Source organism: Podarcis tiliguerta (genome assembly GCF_965153285.1).
Source record: "Podarcis tiliguerta genome assembly, chromosome: 6".
Lineage (NCBI taxonomy): Eukaryota > Metazoa > Chordata > Lepidosauria > Squamata > Lacertidae > Podarcis > Podarcis tiliguerta.
The window spans coordinates 30,356,514-30,363,653 of record NC_139539.1 but is presented as its reverse complement, the minus strand read 5'-3'; the positions used below and the strand labels follow the sequence as shown (position 1 = coordinate 30,363,653).

At 46.0% G+C, this 7,140-nt stretch overlaps 1 protein-coding gene and 1 long non-coding RNA gene across 10 annotated transcripts in view; one reads left to right on the top strand and one right to left on the bottom strand.

The window, feature by feature from the left end:
• Positions 1 to 3,041: 3,041 nt before the first annotated feature.
• Positions 3,042 to 5,287, bottom strand: LOC310679231. Its single transcript, XR_014512166.1, has 3 exons — positions 5,166 to 5,287; positions 4,787 to 4,914; positions 3,042 to 3,125 (listed from the first exon to the last, which is right to left on the bottom strand). It is a non-coding gene; the product is annotated as an uncharacterized lncRNA (long non-coding RNA).
• Positions 5,264 to 7,140, top strand: part of CHD6 (chromodomain helicase DNA binding protein 6) — a 101,354-nt gene continuing 99,477 nt past the window's right edge. For 6 of the 9 annotated variants that reach the window (XM_083443945.1, XM_083443944.1, XM_083443940.1 and 3 more), the window contains exon 1: positions 5,724 to 5,829. The gene's annotated coding sequence lies outside the window, so the exon portion shown is untranslated. Of the gene's footprint in view, positions 5,343 to 5,723; positions 5,830 to 6,608; positions 6,913 to 7,140 lie in introns of those variants that run through there. The other 3 variants (XM_083443946.1, XM_083443942.1, XM_083443943.1) reach the window with 2 other exon arrangements.

The following is a 7,140-nucleotide window of genomic DNA, read 5'->3' as shown; positions in this document are numbered from 1 at the left end:
GCCGCTTCTGGCGAACCAGAGCAGTGCACGGAAACGCCATTTACCTTCCTGCCGGAGCGGTACCTGTTTGTCTACTTGCACTTTGAAGTGCTTTCGAACTGCTAGGTGGGCAGTGGGCAGGAGCAGGGACCGAGCAATGGGAGCACACCCCATCACAGGGATTTGAACCACCAACCTTCTGATCGGCAAGCCCTAGGCTCTGTGGTTTAGACCACAGCACCACCCACATCCCTCAGATGTGGTTGTACTATGACTCTAATCATTCCTGACCATTGGACATGCTAACTAGAGCTGATAGGATTTGGAGTTTAAAAAGTTTAGACTCCATTTTGATTCAAAATGGCATCTAGTTGTATCTAAACATAGACAAAAACCAGTGAGCCAGTGTGGTGTAGTGGTTAAGAGCAGTAGACTCGTAATCTGAGGGACTGGGTTTGCGTCTCCGCTCCTCCACATGCAGCTGCTGGGTGACCTTGGGCTAGTCACACTTCTCTGAAGTCTCTCAGCCCCACTCACTTCACAGAGTGTTTGTTGTGGGGGAGGAAGGGAAAGGAGAATGTTAGCCACTTTGAGACTCCTTCGGGTAGTGATAAAGCAGGATATCAAATCCAAACTCTTCTCTTCTTATTCCTGATCTTTGGAATCACTATGCAAAAATTGGTTAGGTACATTGATGTACCAAGATTTATAGTAGATTCGGGACAATACTGAGGCTCAGACTTTGACAAATCTCTAGACAGTTTACATGGTTTATGGGAGCAGCTGTCAAATATGGCTTTATATTTCATTCCCTTGGGATGGAACACAGAGCTCAAGCATCATTTTGGTGGGCCCCAGTACAAACTTGTAATGCAGGCCCCTGTCCCATCCTACACTTACAATCTCATGAGTAATGAAATAAATATTTTTATTTTAATCTGAAAACCACATTTCCATTGTTTCTGAAATTACTCCATGGCCCACTCTGGAACTTTTCTACCATCCACCTGAAAAAACTAATCATTCACTATTTTTGTTTCATATACTATTCGGCTTGAAGAAGAGTTTTATAAGGATTTTTATTTTGTAACTTTGTTGTTGTTGCTCCTAATAAAAGTATTACCCTGTTGATGTTATCTTTATTTTATAAAAAATACTTGTGTACTGTTATTTCATTAAAAAAAAATCAAAGTTGTTTATAACCATTATAGGACCACAATAAAAATACATTAAAATTTAAAACAGATCACCAGCTACGGTAACTATTACAGAAATGTTTGCAGCAAACTTTTAAGGGCTCATACAGAATACACCTGCTAATTTGCTAGTTGAAGAGCACCCTACTTGACTAGTTCAATGATACAAAAGGGTTATTTCAGGTTGAAGTCCCATGAGCTTTGCGAACTTGGAGGACAACCAGTGATGCTCCTAACAGATGAGCTCAGTGACTGAGCTGGAATATAAGGGTCCAGGTAATCCCTGGACCTCAGTTGTTCAGGGCTTTGTAAATTAATACAAGAACATTGAACCTGGCTTGGTAGTAGATGGGCAGCCAGTGCAGATTATTTTTACAATCGTGTCACATGTTAATGGCAATGTGCTTCCATCAGCAGTCTGTTGCATTCTGCTTTCATACTAGTGTACGTAAGAACATTACTGCACACATTTGATAAATAAACCAGTTAACTTAAAACTTTTATTTTTCTGGTCTTTTTCATTGCAAAAGCATGTATAATTTCTCCAAATCTCTTCCAAGTTGACACTCAATAGACAAACTAGCTAGATGGCTTAACTGTTCTTGCCCATAGTATAAGGGATGCAGTTTTTGTTGAATGCTAGTTTGCTGAAACGTTATTCAGGTTCTGCCAGAGTCAGTGGCAGTGTGCAAAAAATCCACAGGGCCATGGACACTTCATTAAAAAACCAGTAGCAGTTGTATTTTTGTAAATCTCATATAATAAGATACTGGGAAGGGGCAGGGGGTGGATCACAAGCTTTTCCAAAAGTAGGCATATCTATATCTGTATCTCAGATGCAGCATTTGATAAGGAAAATTCTCCAAAAGACCTGAACAATACTTGTGAAGCAGACATTTAGACACTTCTTCTAGTTACTCAGATGCTAGTGTCACAGATGTTACAAAAGCAGCAGAATGTAAAACAAGTGTTACTGGTTTCTTTTGATCTACAGTTTCACCTCATTTCCTATTTATCAGCACACGGACAGCATTGGATTTCATCCCCTGGAATTTTTTAATACTTAAATGAAAGATCTAGCATGGTGCCTTTTGTAAAGCTGACTTCCAAAATTATGTCGTCTTCTTTACATGACCATGATATTATTTGCTCCAGTGATCTTCTAAGAACGGAACCAGTTACCATTTTTGATGGGATCTCTAAAAACAGAAAAAGGGACATGGGTGGCGCTGTGGGTTAAACCACAGAGCCTAGGACTTGCCGATCAGAAGGTTGGCAGTTCAAATCCCCGTGACAGGGTGAGCTCCCGTTGCTCGGTCCCTGTTCCTGCCAACCTAGCAGTTGGCACATCAAAGTGCACATCAAAGTGCAAGTGGATAAACAGGTACCGCTCTGGTGGGAAGGTAAATGGCATTTCCATGTGCTGCTCTGGTTCGCCAGAAGCGGCTTAGTCATGCTGGCCACATGACCCGGAAGCTGTACGCTGGCTCCCTTGGCCAATAAAGCGAGATGAGCGTCGCAACCCCAGAGTCGGTCACGACTGGACCTAACTGGACTGGACTGGACTGGTCAGGGGTCCCTTTACCTTTACCTAAGAATAGAAAGAGTAAACGATATAGGCCACGTAAACAATAGCTTGGGTTTCTACAGTGGAAGCACAGGGTTTCTTTAACATGCAGAAAATATATGAAACTTTCCTTATTTGAACCCAGCTATGATTGTGCATTGCAACTGATAAAGGATGTAAGGTGCCATATGTTAAAAAAAAAATCAGTAAAATTCATATTATAAAATGAATGTGTAGGAGATAGTGAAGGAAGGCATTAGATCAGAACAATTGCAGGACAAAGTATTTTGTAACTCAGTTCATCATTTATTTCGGAAATTTGAGTACAATGTCTGGAGAAATAAGGAAGATGACATGCTTGGTAAATCTGTCCAGAACAAGAGCTGAGAGAAAGTAAAGGAAATAAGTGTGATAATATGAAGATGGATTTAGAAGAACTATAACAGGCAAATGGAAGTACAGAACAGAATGTGTTTAGAAATAAGTAGTGCAGTGTACCTTCTTGATGACAACAGCTGTAAATGGCGGGAAAAGGAATCTATTGCAATATACCAATTCCTTAGCTTACCTCATAGAAGTAACTGAGAAAATGGAAGTCTGAAGATGTAAACTAGAAAACTTAACTTCTAACATGGAACTATAACATTTTAGTCAAATGTTTGCAAACTTAAGTATTTTGAGATTTCCTTACTACAGTTTCTATCAGTGTAGCAGACGTATTTATTTCCCATGTGGGTAACAGCATGCTTCTATGACTTTGGAAAAGTTGCAGCTTTGTTTGGTACTTTGGTCTATTCTTAATTTGATTGAGGACTGATTTATATGACCAAATGGACATATTCAGAATGTTGGTTGAACGGATCTGTGCAGAAGGACCAGCTTGACCAGCTAAGTGGGCAACTCCCTAGTTAGCATGGGTATGATCATCTACTCCCAGATGATAGTGGTACTCCAGCTGGAGGTCTTACACAGTTGTTGTTTTTAAAAATATATAATTTGTATTTAATTTTGCAGCAAGAAATCAACTTCTCACCTAGAACGTCCTTTTTCGGTGTATGTATCCATAGGCATACTGTGTAACATATTCATACTGGGGAAGGGCTTCTAGCTTAGTAGCAGGGAAACTGCTTTGCATACAGCTCCCTAGTTCAGTCCCCAGAATCTTCAGTAAGAGTGAAAAAAAACCATCCAAAACCCTGAGGAGCCACTTCCAGTCAGTGTAGAATATACTGATCTAGATGGACCAATGTTCTGACTTGGTGTAAGGCAGCTTCTTATATTGAACCCTTCACTGTCTTTATACAACTTGTCTAAACACCTCATATCTTACCCATTCCTTTGACCCTCAGAATAATGCATCTCTCCAAAAGGAGAGATTTTGGAATATTGGTGGTTTAAGGTGACTTGTCCATATAAGCTAGGACGGGGAATCACATTACAGTATTGTGTCCCTGACTGACCATTCTCCTCATCTGCATACTATGGTGAGTCAGCTTCTGACCATCTATTCTAGCAAAGCAGCTTTGAACGCTGGTAGGATGTTGTTGCGTTCAGGTCATGCTTGGGCTTCCCACAGGCATCTGGTTGGCCATTGTGAGAACAGGATGCTGGGCCTGGTGAGCCATATATGTTCATCTATATAGGCTATACATTTGCTGTATCTCTATCAGAACTGCAGCAATCCATTCCTTCTACAGCTGGGTCATCAAAAATAGGCAGCAGCACCTTAAGCAAGTATCGGAAATTGAACCAGAAACTTAGTTCATACAAAACTTGGGCCCCACCACCAAGTTTAGCATATGGGGAAGCACTTGGTGTGATTGCTTTGTGCCATGCCCCTCATCTGCTAAGTCCATCCACTTCTGCTATGCCACAACATAGCTGCACTGAGCTGTCCCTGTGGTAAATGTGGGTGAATTTGGGCACTAGGCACATTGTGAAGTAATTCCATGACTGAATCGGCGTACAGATGTTTGGCAAGGATCTACTCTGCTCATGCTGTATCAGCTTGTTCATATTTTCCAAAGAGTAACACCCTACTCACCAGCCTACATATGGGGGAAAGAAAATAACATAACTGGCAGAAGGCAAGAGGTCTTATTTCAATGTTTCTTTTCCAGGAATGTTCCATAGGTGCACCATTCAACCGGCGGATCAACTGCGTACATTAGCCTGGAACCAATTAAATAACATTAAAACCAGTTAGCAAAAGAAAGGTCTTCAGAATGTGTTTGATTAACTCCCACTGCAGCCATTACTCAACAGATTTTTTTTTTTGAGGGGGAGAAGAGGAAAGCTACGCTAAGGAATAGCTCGTCTAGATTGGCGCTACCCCACATCTCTTAGAACAAGGAAAGTTGACATCCTTCCCCTCACCCCAGTATTGTGCCCATTTCTCCTTCCCACACGCGACAATAAAAGACCTGCATCGTCCTGCTCGGAGGTTGCACATTCCACCTCCAGACACTGTGCTTTAAATGCAGGAAATCTCACATCCGGGACATGAAAAGCGAGCAAAGACGTGGAATGCAAAGGGGGAGAGGTTCTCCCCCGCTTCTCCTCCCCTCCCTTCTTCTCCTCCGCTTTTAATGCTGGCTGAAGTAAGTAAAAAACCCCTTGATTGGAGGATACGGGAGTGGGGGGCGAAATCCTTCTCTCCTCTGCTAGCCTTTGGAAAGTTGCAGCTACAGTTGCGTTGGGCAACCGAGCTGGAGAGCTGGAAGGGGGCGGGAGGCAGGGCAGAGAAGGACCGCGGCTGCAGATCCGGGAGGCAAAAGGAATTGCGGGGAGGGTGCGGGGGGGGGGAATGCTCGGTCCTCGCCACAGCCAATCCCGGCAGCGATCACATCAATGCAAATAGGAGCACAATGGAGCTAGCAATAAGCGCGCTGCAGCCAAGCTTGGAGCGGGCTGCGCTTGGCTGACGGGCCGCCTCTCCAATGGCAGGCGCCGGGGGGCTGCGGGTGGCCAGTGGCTGCAGCGCGGGGGCGTGCCGGGGCCAGGCTAGGCTGTCCTTGCAGGGTGTCTGGGCTAAACTTCACCAAATAATAGCTGTTTGTATTTTGGCTGCTGCAGGAGCCATTTTAGGTAAGTTGGGCTCTGAACTTTTTATTGGCGCGCCGTGCGCGAGTGAGGGGTGCGCGGGGTGCGCAAGGCGGCGCGGGGCCAGCCTATGAATGAACTCTGCGCTCGCCGGGCAGGGCAGGCGGCAGGGGCCAAGGAGCCGGCGGCTGGTCAGGCGGCCCGGGCTCGGCCGGCAGGCGGGCGGGGAGGGGGGGGGGTCTTGCCAAGCGCTTAGTTTCTCCTCTCAGACACTGTCATGGCGTTGGCGAGGCTCTGTCCTTGGGAAGCAGAGCTGGGCGCCGGGGGAGGGGGTGCTGCGTGTGATGGTGCCCTTGCGCAGAGTTGCAAGGAGGGAGAGGATGCCCATGTGGAGCCGAGCAGGGATGCCCCGCAGGTTCCCCTTGCAGCGCAAACCTTCCCCCTTAAAGCGCAAGGCTCGGGGAGGAGAGCAAGCGGGGGATGGGGGAGGGAGGGAAGATGATCTGCAGCTCCTCCCTCTCCCCCTGTGTGCAGGCAGGCTGTGGGGCTGCCGCCGCTGACCCTCTCACCCCCAGAAGTTCTCTGCGCCTGCCCACTGTTTTGCATGGGTGGCGATCGGGAGGATGCGCCGTCCAACCCCAGCTGCGACTCCCCTTGGGTCTAGTCCCACGCACTGCAGTTTGCTTTTTTTCTCTCTCCCCCCCCCCCCCAGCCCTCCCTCCGAGGCGCTCACGCACAGAAACGCGCGCACACACACACAACGCACAGTCCAGCCCACCTGCCTCTTTTGCAGATCCATCCACAATACGGCCATGAGTCATGTGCATTCCTGCAACCATGACCAAGTTTGGTGCAATTCCGGGGCTAGGGAGAGATTAGCATCGAAGGAGAGTTGGAAACTCAATCCATCTCTCTCTACTCCTCCTTTCATTGTTTTGCGTCCGTGTTGCCACCTTCCGAATTATGCCGCCGGGAGGTAGTGATGTTTTGCAGAGGGCTTGTAAATATTTGCCGATTAAAAAGCAAATCGGGAGGCCCTGAATTCCCAGGGTGAAAGAGCAACTCCCCATCTTGTTTGATTTTGTGACCGCCACAGCGCTGTATGTTTTGAGCTATGAGACGTGTTCGGTAAGCATTCCAGAGTTTACAAAAATGGTACACAGCAAGCCTGCATGGCTTTGTGTTTGTGTGTCTGTCTTGGAGGGGGAGACTTGGAACCTGCAAACTGTGTACACTGTCCCTGTGGACTAGTGACTTAAAAAGTGTACGTGTAGTACAGGGTGATGCATACTGAAATGGGACTTATCATTGAGAGAAGTGTTTTCCAATAACCTGGGATTCCACATGGAGTATGAA